This window comes from Embiotoca jacksoni, unplaced genomic scaffold (genome assembly GCF_022577435.1).
Source record: "Embiotoca jacksoni isolate LCO1_2020_lvr unplaced genomic scaffold, fEmbJac1.0.p SCAF_7, whole genome shotgun sequence".
Classification (NCBI taxonomy): Eukaryota; Metazoa; Chordata; class Actinopteri; family Embiotocidae; genus Embiotoca; species Embiotoca jacksoni.
In genome coordinates this window covers 18,771,980-18,789,585 of record NW_027185425.1, presented here as the reverse complement: position 1 = coordinate 18,789,585, position 17,606 = coordinate 18,771,980, and positions in this window count along the sequence as shown.

Below are 17,606 nucleotides of genomic sequence, written 5' to 3'. Positions count from 1 at the left end.
GCCTAAGTATAGAATATAAATTATAATTCAGACCGTTGTCTTACACCTGTGGAGAGCAGCGGCCAGCAAGAGCAGTAAAACAAACCGTGAGTCGTACAGGGTTTTTGGATGGCATGCAGAGCAAAAAGAGCTAATCTAGTGACTCAGTTCCTCTAACTCTCTGCCCTCTTCTTTCACTTACGTTTGCTCGGTGGCAGATGAAAGGCCTGTGGGCTTCTCTGGCGTTCTTTTGATTTCTCTGTGTCATTCAGATGGAAAGGGAAGCGAGCGTGCAGAGAACCCCGTTTGTCTGCACACTGTGAATACTAATACCACATCACTGTTCATTAAAATGGTAGACTCCAGTCTCACTCTGCTGTGGTGTGTTTGGTGCTCCTGAAAATACGAGGTAGTGCACACAGCCGGTGTCGGCGTATGAAATAGGACAGCTGGACTACATGTCATGAGTGACACATCATGTCAATAGCTGCACAGTAATCTGTTACATGTCATTACACCTCTGAATTGATTATTGAACTGCAGCTATTCGGTGGACTTTACACAGCGACGCAGAGTCATATTCGAACACGACGGTCAGTCCATGAACTGGAGTTGATAAGTTCCTCAGCCCTAATGGCCCTGGAAATGAAATGGCAAAGGACCATAGTTCTCTCCTCTGTCTCTGTTGAGTGAAAGCTACGAACCAATCTAGTACACAGATGGAAAATCAATAACCAATCATCAGGCAGAGACATGAATTGGTCTACTTACATAGTTAACCTCCAGGACAAATGTTTCCATTCAGATTAAGATCCAAAAATTCCAGCCATTTAGTGGAGAGATGTTTTTATTATTATCGTCGATACTTAGGATTTTACCGTGTGTGTGTGTGTGTGTGTGTGTGTGTGTGTGTGTGTGTGTGTGTGTGTGTGTGTGTGTGTGTGTGTGTGATGTCCTGCGCAGTTTCAAAGAAATTGCAGCGCCCATGAGATGGACCAGAGGGAGCGTCAGTGAATAATAGCAGAGCTCCGTGAACACACAGGAGTATGATCAATGGCTTCTTTTACTTCTATGCCAGCCGTATGAAAGCACACGGATCCTTACGTAGGCCTCACTTTGAAACTGTGGACCTGGGTGAGCCGAAAAAACAAAAGCCTGGCTGTAACTTTCGCTGCACTCGCCCAGCGTGTCACACACTGCACCGGTGTGTGTGTGGGTGTGGATCAGATGGAGAAAGGCCACTTAACCTGCTGTATAGGATTATATTTATTATGTATAGGTTATTATTCATCTGTTTTACAATTTAGAAAGAGAACAATGCTGATGCATCACAAAAGTGTCATCTCATTAGCTTTCTCGCTTTAGAAGCCTGATGCCGCAGATCCTTAAAGTCTTAAAACATGCTAAATTAGAGCCAATAAATACATACAATATTGTGACAGCAATCATTATAATCAGGTCATTAAAATGATGAAAGAGCTTACATTATGTAATGATGCCTTGTCCTCTGAGTGATAGAGTCACATGTATTTATTACTTTATCGGTGTGCACATCTCCGTTCCAGAAATTCTAATTTGAAGCAAACTGCATTCACAAGCGACCAAATGTAGTTATGAGATTGTTTCAGCCTAGTGCAATGGTTTAATTCTTGTTTTATGTAATGTATGACAGAGGAACGAAGCTCATCAATATTAGAGAAGTGTCTAATAAGTGTTCTAACATAAGATATAATTAGAAAAATCCAGTGTTTCACCTTTGTCTGGGACCCTCGTCCCCTCTGGAAAGAATCACGTCACAACCTAGTAGATGGACCCTTTGTGTACTAGAGGTCTTTTAATTTGAAAAGTCAGGGCATTCAGGCGACCTGCAGTGTAACTTTGATCTGTCACTCCCTCAGTGACAGACACCCACTTCATAGCTCTGGCCCCACTGTTGCGGTCCAGTCAAAAATATTGCAGTTGTGTTATTTACCTAATTTATGAGCACCTGTTTCATTTCAGCTCAGTGTGAGAGTCTCTGCTGTGTTTTGCGGGTGCGTTGGAGGCATAAACTGATCATAAAATGGGACGTATCTTCTGCGTCTGAAAAAATGAGGCCGATGCAGAAGTGCCTCTAGCTTAAAATACCAGTGAGTGCCACTAGAGGTTGGCTCCAAAATTACAATTTCTTCAGCAGTTATTTAGGTTTTGTTCGCTTAATCACTTCAAAAAGTTGTGTATTTGTGTTTTGGATTGACAGGCCTATGGAGCCATCAGGTTACAGCTATCGGTGGGCGGGACGTAGTGTCGTCAGGTTTCCAATCAGATGGTGTCGGATCCACCTCCCCAGCTCGTAGAAATACGGTCACTTCTGGCTCCAAACCGCTGGTGACATCTTGTCGTCCCGACTTAAAGACAATCTGAACTCGAGGCGTCATAAGGTCCGTTCACAACCCAACGGGTGACGTTTCTGTTGGTTGCTTCTTGGTTGCAGGTCACGTTTCTGTCCTCTGATCTCTGTGTGTCTAACTCAGGGCGGAGCTCAACTTCTGTTGTGCGGAGCAGACGCAGTGACGGAGGGATGGGAGATTGTCCACTCGTTACTCGATCGTGTTGATTGCGTCGTTTTCTCGGACAGGTTAAAAAAAATGCCAAATATGCTTTTGTGACCGCCAATATACTTGCGCGGCCCACCCAAGTAACTCTGTCTGGAAAACCTTTCATATTGATGGAACCTTCTGGAATCTACTCAGAACCAGATCCCGGGGAACTGGTAGTTTGTGAGCTACGGGCTCGAGACCTCTGGTCTATATAGTCGGTCTATAATCATGTCCATTACACATTTGTGTATGAGTGTGCACATTTATTTTGTTTGCGTGTTATTGATATTTGCAGAAAAACATGCCTCTTAGTACAATTATTTCAACATTGGTTTGGTCTTTTTATGGGGTTTGTAGTTGCGTCTACATACTGCTAAAGAAAAGCTGCACTCAGAAACCACAACCTGCATTACCTGACGTGAGGCACTCAGGCTTTCCTCCCTGCAGAGGAACAGAGAGATAAAAGAGCCATACAGGCACTAAGAGAAAGACAGATCAGGAGAGAGATGGAGATTGAGAGGTTTTATCAGGGGGGTTTAAATCTTCACCTCGAACACTGAACTTGAGTGGATCCTAGACTGCCATTGGCGATCTAGTTTATCCAGTGTTCCCAGCAATCTTCTCCAGCGCTGCATGTCTGAGAGCTTTAATTCGCCCGCCTGATGTTTTAGTGTGGAACCACTAATGAATGAAAGTTCCTTCAAGATGCACTGACTGAGCTCTGAGGGGAATCAGTCCTGCTATATCTGCTGAGAGATCTGCAAGGTTAACTTTGCATTCAGTAATTAAAGTAGATTTGGGGGAAAAAAATCAATGCCAGCATGTTCATTTCTCCCCAGCAGTCAGTGGAGCTTATTGGGTTTTCTTATTGGGATCAAAGCCCCGATGTCGCGCTTCAGTTACCGCACTGCAGCAAGTCCAATGTTAATGTGCACAAATGAGCTGAGTGAAACCATGTATGTCTGTCAGGCTAATGATAACAGAGCATACAGCCCCGGGACATAAACTAGTACGGCATGATGAGACTTAGATGGTTGGACGGCATCATATTTGTTCGTGAATTATTCTCCACTGTGTTCTGACCTCTGTCAACTGGTTTTACTGTTAATCCTCCATTGTTTGGTTTACCTCCATTGTTGATGCATTTGAGATGAAGTACAATGTGGACTTTGTAGTTTTAGTAACATTTCAATAAACCAAGTATAAAATGAGTACTTAAAATCAGATTGACATGTAGCATCTTGTTCTCAGTGTCTTAGTCTGTCAACATTCAGGTTCTTAACCTGCCTGTTTAGGTTTTTTAGAATTTGGCTGTTTTTGTATTTTTAAACAGCCTGACCGAGTTGTCGTTGGTGTTGCGTGAACGAACGTTTCGTTCATTCAATTCAGCTTTGACTTTCTGCCTCAGTGTGAGGGAGTTGGGTCTTTTCTTTTAACACATAACACCTGCCTGCGTGGTGCTGATGTTATCACAACCAAAGATATTGACCAACCGTAGCTGAGGTGTTGGTGGGTTGGGAAGTGATGGCATTAATGCGTAGTGTCACATACAAATAGATATATAATATTCCTCTAACGTTAGCCCATGTTGTATCAAAAGATGTTTCAGTGTACTGTTGGCATTTCCACCCTTATTTGAAATGGTCATTTTACAGACATTAGAAGCGGCACTGCTGTTATCTTTCTTTGTGAAATGAAGCCATACTTTGGCCTTCACTCTTTTTTTTTAATATAGTTTCCAGCCCCGCAGACTGAGTTGAAGCATCATGCATTAGAAAATGATTTTTCCAATGCACAACAGTCAGAAAAACAGGCCGCCATCGATAAAAGGAATTGATAACCTTGGAGCCAAACAATACGGATGGATCAGACAATTTTGATTCCCATCCCTAATCCTAACCTGAAGTAAGAGCTCCCCTTTCCTCACCTTGAAAAATACAGATTCTTTGAAAAATAAATCTGTGGCATCAGAAAGCACTTACCAACTCCCCCGACTCTTCAGGACCCAACTTGTCAGACTATAAAGCACACTAATGTGCCAGGGCACAGGGTCTTTGTCCTGCACTCCTAATCATGCACTACACTAGTTCATTAAAACTAAACTTAATGAGTCATACACTGCGGACTTGCCCTCAGCAACACCAATTAGTTTCTGTTTTGGCAAGTTACAGTCTTTCTGAAGGGCCTGAGGCTGTTGGAAGATGTGCAATGTATTCACACAATAGAGAAATAAACAGGAGTTACAGGGGGACTAATATATTATACTTCTATATTATTGTGATTCTAATGCAGCTACTGTTATATATGTTCTTCAATAAAAAGCTTGTTCAAGGATCAAATATTTAAATCTTCCTCATGTGCAGAATTTACATTTCATACCTATTAGTTGGATAATATTATTCATATAACCATCTCTGGTCAACCTGACATCACAAAATGAATATATCACTTCCTTTTGGCTGAATCCAACATTGTTTAAAAGATTGTGCAAATTATGTGAAATCAAGCAACAGTAAAATAATAACCGGTTTCCATGAAGTTGGAGGAACTGGAAGATGGTTGGTCATAATTAATGCAGCAGATGCCAAGTTAGGCATCAAAAACATTGATTCCTACACCCTGCTCATCACTAGAAATATTTCTCAATGGCAATATATAATTGGAATTGAATTTCATATAATATGCAATATAATATTGATTATGACACGACACGGTGCTAAAATCGTAAAAACACAAGTGCATGGATTTTTTTTTTCTTTTTTCAGCTGATATTTTAGTGACATGACTGAGTGAGCTAAGCAGTTTAATTTTTTTATGTGCTGTATTTATTTAGCTTGAGAAAAGATCTGTAGAAAGCAATAAAACAGACTAGAAATCTCTGTTGCTAGGTTGTTAGTAAGGGTCGGCCTACTTCCTGTAGTAGTAAACATTGCATACATTACATAAGAGTCTACTGATGTGACTAATAGATTTCTAGTTGTAAGTCCTACCTCATGTATTGCCAACCAGGAGGGTGTCGCTTAGGTGGGGGACAGAAGGTCGTCCAGTTAGCAGAGAGGCCAAGACAAGGGTGTGTTTTTGACCGTGTTTGTGCTCCACCGGGGGAAGTCTGATGTGTTTGTGTCCAACTCCTGTTGAACTGGGATGAGATGGTGTTTCATTTTAATTTAAAAATAGGATGTCGTGTAACATTTGGCTGTCCAGACTCAGATGTGCACTTAATCACGTTTTGACTGACAGTGTGAACACAGCTGCTTGTAGCTCTGTGAGGTTTTTATCTTGGTCACCACTGTGCTTGCAGTTAACTGCTAATGACATCATGCTAACATGTTCACAGTGACAATACTAACTTTAGACCAAACTGCACAAAGTAAATGTAAATCTAAAAAAAAATGTCAATCCATCCAATAAACTCATATTAATGACATGCAAATTATTTTAAACACAAAATGAAAGTTTCTGTTGAGGACAAATATTATAATATATTATAACATGTTATAGCCTATATTATCAGAACCTGCAGCACATGGCTTAGTTAATGCTAACATCCAATCAGTCCTCTAAATTAAAACTTTAATTATAAAATCAAATTGCCTTTTTCATTGCTGTGTCCATCTTTAATATCTAAGCTTCACAAAAAAGGAGAGTATCCCAGCTTCACTTGGTTGCAGGTGGTAGCAAAGCTGCAGTACAGTATGTTCACACAACACAGCACAGCCTGGAGCTATACTGGCTAATGTGTGGAGCATGGCAGCCTCCCAGTCGGTAGCAAATGTAAACAGCTTCCAATATGCATTCGGTTTTCTCAGCACTCTCTGTAGTATCCTGCCACTGAATGTTATTTCAGCCACTGAATGTTGTTTCTGTGGCGTGCCAACGGCTGGGTGGGGGCTGCTATTTTCATGTATTTATGCATAGTGTAATTGTGTCTTCCTAAATTATAAAAAGTTGTTTACCACTACCCATGCTCTGAGCAGAACAAGCATGAATCACTGTAGTCAGATTGCAGCAAAAAGTTCCAACAAAACACATCTCAAATTATTATTCTGTCCACGTAAGAATCCATTTATTCACAACAGGAACGGTTGTCTTTGGAAATACAAACATCAGTCTTCAGAGTAAAAATGTCTCTATTAACTCCTCACACATTTGAAAGTAGTACCTGCTGTGTTTTGCTCATTTTGGTTCTTTCACATGCAGAGAAAGTACACACGTTAATTAAAACACACATTTGTTTTTTAACACTTGCAAATTTCGGTGGAAAAAAAAATATTTCCTGCATGAGGAGTCATGACGAGTTCATCTTCAGACTTTTTTATGAAGCTGCTTAGAGACGTTTTAACTGAAGAACTGAGAGATCTCCTTAAAGAAGAAAGGGGGAGGGTTTAAGGAGCTGCAATGCATGACATCATGTCATGGAGGACTTTACTCTGTTGGGTCTAGTGATTGTTTAACAGGTGATTATTCTGTATTAGAAAATTTAAAATGAAAGATTCATTAATGCACAATAGCCTGAGGAACAAATTACATTGGCAATTAGTTATTCAATTATCCATCCATCCATTATCTATACATGTTTTATCCTGGACAGGCTCCCTGTTGACTTTGGGAGAAGGCAGAATAAACCCTGAAGAGGTCACCTTTCCATCACAGACAAACAGACAACTATTCACATTCACACCTCTGGCCAACTTACGATCCAGCATGTTTTTGGACTGTGGGAGGAAGCTGTACCACCCTGATAATCCAGCTGTGTTCATCAAATCACAGTGATTTATTTATTTATTCACTGCAGTCAGCATTAATCTAACTTACAGTAATTGTCTGTCAAACAGATTGAGTTCAAAAAGCATTTTAGGTCTGATTAATAATTCTGACAGATGACAGACATAAATAAATAAATCACTGTGATTTGATGAACACAGCTGGATTATCAGGGTGGTACAGCTTAATTAGCACTTAACTGAACTTTTCCTGTGTTGACATCGTAGGAGTTGTGTAAACCACCACTTTGTTCAATTTGTTTCAATTTGTTGGTGAGCTGCTCTGTTTCTTCATCACTCCCTTACCATCAATTTTCAAGTTAATTATTCTATTGTGTTTAAAAATGATGATAATAAAAGGCTCTACACAACTGACTCAGGAGGTATTTCTCTCCAAATGAAAAGTGAGATGTGAGCAGAGTTCAAGTTCAATGGAGACACAAAACTATGTCCATCAGTCTGTCCTCAGATAAAAGGAACAGAAGCCAGAAAAACTGTTTTTACATAATGATTCATTGTTTTTCTGTTGCAGGTGGAGACAATCTGCCGACAGTAAAACCAGAATAGTCATGTGACACTGTTGTGGAGGACCACAGTTGATAATGTGAGTGGGATGAATAGACCAGCAGGCAAGAACAGATTTCTTCAAAAAATATAAATTTATTTTTAGCAGCCAAAAAACAAACAAACAAAAACAAAACACCCAAGAGGAGGCACTCCTCCATTTTCCTACAGAACCACCCCCTCCTAAAAAAAAATAATGCTGCATTTGAAATGTCCACTACATCGTATACTATATAGTGAACAGAATCCACTCTGATTGGTCACTTCTTCACTATGTAGTCTGCTATTTTGTCCACAAGTAAACAATCCAAATGCAGCACAAGACCTTTTATACCCTGTCACTTCCTGTCTGCAGCCAATCAGGGAGGTTGTCTGGAATTAGTGCCACTGAAGGTCAAAACAAACGGGGCGCATCAAAACACCCGCTCCCACTGGTTTCTATGGGAAGTCACAGACCGGCAGCGGTTAAGCGCGCCGCCCAGCCACACTTTACGCCACTGTCCTACTTCCAGTGCTGCCGTGCCTGAAAAAACCTTTTTTCCCCCTGTAGAAATGGCTTTTTTTGTACTTCACAGTTCATCTTCACTCCCGATACATGCTACTACTGCTCTGGAGTACGCATGACACATGACGTGCAGCCTCTGTGTTTTCAGTTGGAATCCATCAGTACTGCTTGGTACTCAGCTGAGCTTTTACAAGAATATTAGTTACATTTACCAACTAAAGCGGTACAGTCAGACATACATATTGGAAGTGAAAGTGTCAATTAAGGCAAAGCAAGTTTATTTGTACAGCAAATTTCAACAAGGCAATTCAAAGTACTTCACATAAAACCATTAAAAGCATCAAAACATCAGGCAAAAGAAAAGTAAATTTAAAAACAATTAAGAACATTGATTGAAACATTAAAAACAGTCATTAAAACATTAAACAAGCTAAAAATAGAATAAAGGTTGCAGAGCAGCTTAAGAAATAAAATACAGTAATAAAATGCAGAAATGCAGAAAATTGATCAACCTTGATTTGAAGCAGCTGAGAGTTTCAGCAGACCTGCAGCTTTCTGGGAGTTTGTTCCAGATATGTGGAGCAGAACAACTGAACGCTGCTTCTCCATGTTTAGTTCTGACTCTGGGAACAGAAAGGAGACTCGTCCCAGACGACCTGAGGGGTCGGGATGGTTCATAAGGTCGCAGAATATCAGAAATGTATTTTGGCCCTAAACAATTCAGTGCTTTATAAACCAACAGCAGGATTTTAAAGTCTATTCTTTGTTGGACAGGAAGCCGGTGTAAAAACCTCATAACTGGAGTGATGTGATCCACTTTCTTGGTCTCAGTGAGAACTCGAGCTGCAGTGTTCTGAATCAGCTGCAGCGTTCTGGTTGGCTTTTTACAGAGACCTGTGAACACACCGTTACAACAGTCGAGTCTACTGAAGATGAATGCATGGACAAGTTTTTCCAAATCCTGTTGAGACATAAATCCTCTAATCCTTGATATATTCTTCAGGTGATAGTAGGCTGATTTTGTAATTGTCTTGATATGGCTGTTCAGATTGAGGTCTGAATCCATAAATACATCTAGATTTCTGGCTCGGTTTGTGGTTTTTAACATCAGTGATTGAAGCTGAGTGCTGACTTTCAATCGTTCTTCCTTGGCCCCAAAAACAATTACTTCTGTTTTATCTTTGTTTAATTGAAGAAAATTCTGGCACATCCACTTGTTGATTTGTTCAATGCATTTACAGACCTTGTATGGGATTATAATCCCCTGGCGATATAGTTATGTAGATTTGTGTGTCGTCTGCATAATTATGATAACACACTTTGTTTCTTTCCATAATCTGAGCCAGTGGAAGCTGTTGAACAGAAGAGGCCCCAGAATTGAACCATGGGGAACACCACATGTCATTTTAGTCCGCTCTGATGTGTAATTAGCTACAGACACAAAGTATTCTCGGTCCTTCAAGTAGGATTCAAACCAGTTTAGTGCCAGAGAGTCGCACCCAGATTATTAGTCTGTCTAGTAGTACGTCATGGTCAACCGTGTCGAATGCAGCACTGAGATCCAATAATACAAAGACTGAAATTATACCACCGTCTGTGTTTAAGTGGGTGTCATTGAAAACCTTAACAAGAGCAGTTTCAGTACTGTGGTGCTGTCGAAAGCCTGACTGGAAGACATTAAAACACTTATTTACGGCCAAGAAGTTGTTCAGCTGCTGAAAAAAACGCTTTTTCAATTATTTTACTTAAAAATGGGAGGTTTGATATTGGCCTGTAATTTTTCATTGTTGCGGAGTCTAAATGAGCCTTCTTTAGGAGTGGTTTAATAACTGCAGTTTTTAGGGCCTGTGGGAAGACACCTGAGAGAAGGGATGACTTTACAATTCGTAAAAGATCAGTGGTCATGCAGTTTAAAATATTTTTGAGTGTGCTGGTATAATATCCAAGCTGCAGGAGGAGGATTTCAGATGTTGTATAATGTCTTCCAGACTTCCATGGTTGATTGAATGAAATTGTGTCATGATATTTGAATGGATATTATTTAGAGACGGGGACAACACATATCCTGTGGTTGGTGTGGAGGCACTTACTGCTTGTCTAATTTTCTGTATTTTGTCAGTAAAAAATGAGGCAAATTGATTGCATGCCCAAGTGGACTGGAGCTCAGCAGCTACTGACACTGGAGGGTTCGTTAGCCTGTCGACGGGAGCAAATAAGGCACATGTATTGTTATTGTTTTTGGTTATGATGTCAGAGAAGAAGGAGTGCCTTGCATTTCTCAGTTCCAAATTATAATTGCGAAGTCTTTCTTTATAGATGTCACAGTGAAACCTGGAGATTTGTTTTTCGCCACCTGCGCTCAGCTTTTTCGACACTCTTTTTTCTCTATTCTGACTAGCATGGCACTAAATGTAATTAAGTAAACATTCCCCTTCTCTGGAAATGACAACAATACAATATCAGCTAACAAAATCGCCCATTAAGAAATCATAAAGGGGAAAGTACATTCCTTAAAGGGTCAGTAAAGAAAAGTAGCAGTAAAGTTCTCAGCTCATATAGACGTTAATCAAATAAGTGAAAGGAATGTGCACCAACATTGAATCCAGTAAATTATATATTAAGAATCAAGGAAGTAGAATTTATGACAAACACATTACTGTGCCTTTGTCCAAGTACATTATGCTTCACTAAATTCCACGAAGGAAAGAACAAAAAGACTCTGAACTAAAAATAATGCGAGGGTCGGAATACTGTTTGATAAAATGGAAGCAGGTCTGTTCCCTGAGACGGCCGAGTGGTGGAAGACGTTTCTAAAAACGGTTTTATTTATGGACTGCGTCTTAACGTGTGTCAGACTTCAGGCTTTGTGAATTACTCATACTACTCCAAAACATCAGGAACATCTTTTAGCCTCAGGATGTTTTGTGAGTACAGCCTCAGATGCTGCAGGCAGCCGACGCCGCGTGGAATTTCAAGTGTAATGGAGGAGATGCACCGTAATCAATTAGCCAGAATGCAGAATCAATATATCACATTACATTCAGACCGTCCTCAAACACGTGTAGAGTGTAACTATTAACTGTTGTCATAGAGATACATTTTGTTTTCTTTTTTATTTACACCTGTAACACAATTTATGGGACTGACTGAAACTCTTTACGTCATTGGAGACACTGCAGGCTGGTGGTGTTGGGGTGTTTGGTGTGGTTGTATGGTCGTGGTTCTTAGTCAACTTGCTTATCTGTAAAGCTGCAACAATTAGTCAAAAGATATGTCAAAAATGCCCAAAATATAAAGGTTTCAGCTTCTCAAATCTTAAAATGAGAGTAAACTGAATGTTTGTGTCAGACAAAACAACCTTTTCTTTTGTCAGCTTGGACTTGAAGAAATTCTGCCATACTTCACTTTTTTTGTTTTGTGTTTTTTCACTTTTGGCAACCAAACAATTATCAGTAGATTGATCAATACTGCAAACAATGTCTGTTTGGTACCTTGTAGAATAATTAGAGAGGAGAAGCGATATGTTTGCTGTGACTCACTCTCAGCAGTTCATGCTGATTTTACACTCCAACACATTGCAAAGTTCCTGCTGAAAGGCTGTAAGCACATTTTTGTCAATGTAACCTATTGAAATATTGCATTTACAGTTTGCGGGTAATGTGTCTTTCTGTGTCTCTGGTTAGGGATTTGATTCACAGCATCTATGGTGCCTTCACAACTGAGCTTTCTTTGATTTCTTCTTCCAGTTTCACCGATCGACTGGAGTGCGAGTAGATGTAGGTGAAAAGATTTCCTCTTGACTTCTCCTCTCCTATAGAGCACAGAGCTCAGGGGCCTCATTTCACTGTTAAGCCCTGTTTCCTTCCATTGCTTTTCATTGGACTTCAGGCTTTGTGCACACCAACAGGATAACTTTTCTTCTTGATTGTAAAACTAGGGGTCTGTGCAAAGCAGCAGCTCTTTTAGTTAACTACTTTTTTTTTTTTTTATCCTATTAGGGAATATTGAGTAGTCCCGTCCTGTGATCTACCCGGCCGACCTCTTTTTAATGTCGAGGTTTGAGCCACACGGTGATAAGGAGTCAAGGAAAGGAAAAGTCTGGGCTTCTGTGACTGTCAAATGAAAATCACTCCCTACACAGCCTTTTGATATCTCTGTGGTGCTATAGGCAACTCTCCAGCCTCATTCTGTCAAACGGTGTTTGGCAATTTGGTCACACTGAGATGATGGAGAAGTAAAAGGAGTATTTATTTTTCATCTTCATCTCATTGGGGCTGAGATATGCTTTGGTAAACTATGAGGAAAGCAATGCTACAGACTGAGACAGAAAGATGGTAGATAAATGTTGTATCTGTTTCTGTGGAAACCGACACCGAGAGAGATGTGTTCAATATAAAGTAGCCCACTGTTATAGACTAGTCTCTGATTTTTTCATCTCTGGCCAGCTGGAATGAGCCGGCGAACAACCAACCCAAACAAACCTGCTTCAGAACCAGAACTGGGCAGTGAACCGAGCTGAACTCTTACCTTCAATATTTATCAGATTGCAATCCCATATCTGCAGACATCCCTCAGCTCTGCATCACTTTATCAAAGCACCGGCTCTCAGCTGGAGCAGCTGGTAGTCATCTGGCAAGACGGAGTTTGCGTTAGTACATGAAAGCTCGCCTCGAGGCACGATTTCGGACTCATCTGTTGTACTGATTCTGCCGGGCACATGTTTGTCTGAGCCCGCAGTGATAGCGAGGTATCTCTGTGGGAATACTGGCCTGCAGCGTGTGCTCTGAGAGCGAGCCAGCGGTGCCTTTGCCTTTTTGACTCCCAAGAGTGAAGCTGAGGCCGACTGCCAGCATATCAAGGGAAGGTGTAAAATTGCTCTGAAACATTAGGACTGAGAGTGACCAAAGAGTGAATTAGGCCACGGTGAATCATTTTATGCCACCTCCAGCTCCTACCCACTCATCTGTCCCTTATCGTCTCATTCTGCTAAGGGGGCCTTATGTTGTTCTGAAGAGTTCAAAAAAGCCTCCCTGGGGCCTTTCAACCTGTATTTCATGTGCTTCCATCAGCAATATTTTTAACTTATAGGCTTGATGTGAACGGATTTGATAATGCTTTACGGAGGCCAGAAAGGACTAAATATGACATCAGATGCAGACTATGCATTGGCCTGTGAGTGTGTCTGTTTATTTGTGTTGCGTGTCAGGTATGCAGTCAATGTTTGTTGAAATGCCTCCAGTCTCAGAATGTTATGACTGGAGCATGAGTACAGGAACTGACACATTTTATTTGGAATTTGTTCAATCTCGGCGGCAACCGCCAGTGGCGTCAACGGTTGGTTTGTGAACGGCAGTGATGAAGCCTCAAGTTTGGAATTTGGCCGGCGCTATGTTGCTAGTCGGGAGTGATTTGGAGCTGGAAGTGACCATATTTGGACAAGCTGGGGAGGAGCGAGCGGTGGATCTGACTCAATCAGATACTACGTCCCGCCCACCGATAGCTGTAACCTGACTGCACCACAGTCTGTCAATCAAACAGACACGCCCCCAAAAACATGGCTTTGTGGGGTTTATTTTCTAATTAATGACAGGATTATTTTCAGATGGACCGCCAGAAAACTGATAAGGAGCGACAAAAGCAAAATTTTGTATTAAACATATTTACTGATAAATGATGACTCCCCTCTTGCTTGAAAAAGAGAAGTTTGTTCTTTTTGTTTGTCCTTTTTCATTTTCTAACAATCTGTTTGACCAAAAGCTCAGACAATAAACACATCACATAAATAAAGTGAATGTGATTTTTATTTTGTACTTCTATTCAACCTTCAATTTATTTTGCCAGATGAAACAGTTGGAAAAAAACAACAACTTTAGAGACGTCACGTTCTTGTGGCATCTGTAACAGTGGATGGTATGCCTGCCCTGGCATTACGTCATCCAGAGCAGGCTCTCATCACCACACTGCTTTCTGGGGGAAAACAATCCTGCTTAGGTGGCAACAGTGAATTGAAGGAAGTTGAAACTTTGATGTTGAAACAGTGCTGAAAATATATAATATTTTGATGGTAATTTGCTCACGTTGAGACCCAGTAAGGTAAAACCAGATGTCTGGTAGGGCACCTCTGGCCACTGAGTGGGGTTTTAATTAAATTAAAATGCTTAAATTAATGTTCACTGAAGAGGGGATCAAACTAAATGTTTTGATCTATCTAGCGTGTTTGGTGGCAGGCAGAGTGGACATATATCTACTTGACATGGCGTCTTTGGGGCATTTACTAAATAATTTCAGTGACCCTACCATTGTCATGGGAGGGCAGACCGCCCCACCACCCCCTGAAAGAAACAAAATACAAACATACTCGTACAACTGCAGTTATGCCATTCACTACTATTTATTTACTACAACCCATCCCGCCCCGCCAAAGCTGTCTGCCGAGGGGAAACACAAAATTTAACTGCAGTAGTTTTCTCATAGTTTGTTTTTGCACCGCTATTTTACACGATAGTTTACAGCAAGTGTCACGAGTTCTTTCCCTAAAGGGGGCGACGGTGTGTTGCAAGCCAAAGTTCCCAGATGTGTTGGTCTGATCTATTTGTCTTAGAGTATGGAAAGGGAACATGCTTCATTTGTTGAATGTCGTAGAAAAGAGCCTAGCACAGGTGTGATGTCATGACAGGGGCTCTCTGTAAGCAACATTATCGTCCTCTTTTTTTAACCTGCCACCTCTTTTTACGCACATGTAAACACTGTCAAGGTGATTTGCCATCACCAGCACAAAGTTGTAATGTTATTATTGTGGTGGTTCCACTAAAATTAATTGATTTTGCCATTTTTAAAGCTGTTGTGACCCGGTCTTTACTCAGGAGACCCAAGGGGGCAACCACACTAAAGGCAGGCGGGCACCAAAATATTAGGAATCAAACAGCTGATTCACAGACGGACTGACATCATTTGAGCCTTGCTGTTTGTGCACAGAAGCAGTGTCCTGTAGAAAGAATGTTGTACCACTTTACAGAATTGAGTGTTGAGTCTCAGTTTTTATGTGTAAGGAACTCTACATTTCCCCATCACTTGCTTCCTATGCCTCTTGATCCATAAATAGAAGAAGATAGACACATAGGCTGTGGGTACTGAGGTGCTGTGAAGAGATGCTGGAATGAAACTCAAAGCTTTTCAAAGTGTGAAAATTGGCCTCAGACTCTGCTCTGTGACACAGAAAACAGGCCACCAGTCAGACATGCAGCGGTGGCAGCCCTCAACGGAAAGAGAGATTTCCAGAAGTGGAAAGTGGCCTGTTGTGTTGTGCTGAAAAAGGGGTATGCCAAGGGGGGAAGGGGCATTGGAAGGTCATCGTTTAGCAGCGCTGACCTCTTCTAATGGTGGCGGGGTAAATTGCTCCAGTTTAATACTTTACGACGGCAGAGTGGACAAATGGGACAGAAAAGTATTGGACACTAATCTTGCGGAAAACCACTCGTTGGAAAACAATCGGGAACTTTGTGCTCCGGGTCTGATAGCAAAATCTAAGAGGAACAATTACACTTCTTTAATGAAACCTCTCCACAGCGTTCCTTCTGTCCTGTCATAACTGTTATTGTCCCTTCTCCTCAGATCATTAACCAGCGTGTCTCAGCAGGATCCTCTCAACAATCTAATGTTTCCTATTTCCCAGTTGGCAGGGAAAGATTAACATAAACAGTGTGAGAAAGCAGAGTGCCTGACACGCTGAGGTCCTTCTTTCAATTGCCCCCCCCCCCCACACACACACACATCCACACACACACACACACACACACACACACACACACACACACACACACACATACACACACACACACACACACACACGCACACGTTCGCCTACGTGCATTATCAGTCAGATCATTGAACCTGTACTGTTCACACCAGTAAGCATTTCAGTCAGAAAGGCAGCCGCTCTTTTCAAATGAGCCGCGCATGCTCCAGTCTGCCTGTGTGACAAATCTTCTGCTCACTGCGTTTGGATTGCAGAAATGTGCTCTGCATTGTGAAGGTGAGAGGGGAGGTAATATGTCAAGTGATTTACATATAATACCCCTCATGAGTCGAGAAGTGCCACGAGTGCCATGCATCGCTGGTTCCTGCTTCTGACTGGAGGAATTAAGGCTTCAGACAATGTGCGGCAACTACAGTAACAAAGGAAACTCATAAAAGAAGGGATGGAGAAATAATTTAGGGGGTCAGACTCTAAATGGTGTTCTGCTTTCACAGGCGGGGACTTGTGGGCTGAAATGGCCCACAAAACCTTTAGGGATGAACAAAAATGTCACTTCAAAGCTGCATTAGAAAAGATTTTCAATGAAGGGGCACAGCAGTCTAATACTCGCCCTCTCTGGACCACAGTCGATTCAACCAGTTAACCACATCAAAATATGGTGCTGGGAGCAGTCACTTCTGTCCATGATCAAAACTTGAACCTGTGAAAACGGATGTTGTTGCTGACCTTGGGGTAAAGGCATACAATATGTCTCTGTTTTTGTTCAGTGTAGAAGATATAATTTCAATTGTCCCTACCAAAACTCGAGAGAAAAGAAGTTTCCTTTAATAAAACGTTGTACCTTTCCCCCCTACTGAGGTCCAATCAAAAGGTTCCAAAACTGATCCTGTGACCTACAAACGGAGCGCTGCAGAGTGATACGCGTGGAGCAGGGGGAAGCAGTGACTTTAGAAAGTATTTAAAGTTACATGGCTCAACATCAGCACCTTTAGTTACAAGCGTTTTTGTGACCACTGGTACAAGTATATACATACAGTGGTGTGAAAAAGTGTTTGCCCCCTTCCTGATTTCTTATTTTTTTGCATGTCTGTCACACTTAAATGTTTCAGATCATCAAACAAATTTAAATATTAGTCAAAGATAACACAAGTAAACACAAAATGCAGTTTTTAAATGAAGGTTTTTATTATTAAGGGAGAAAAAAAATCCAAACCCACATGGCCCTGTGTGAAAAAGTGTTTGTCCCCTAAACCTAATAACTGGTTGGGCCACCCTCAGCAGCAACAACTGCAATCAAGTGTTTGTGATAACTTGCAATGAGTCTTTTCCAGCTGTGGAGGAATGTTGGCCGACTCATCTTTACAGAGTTGTTGTAATTCAGCCACATTGGAGGGTTTTCCAGCACCAACCTCCTTTTTAAGGTCATGCCACAGCATCTCAATAGGATTCAGGTCAGGACT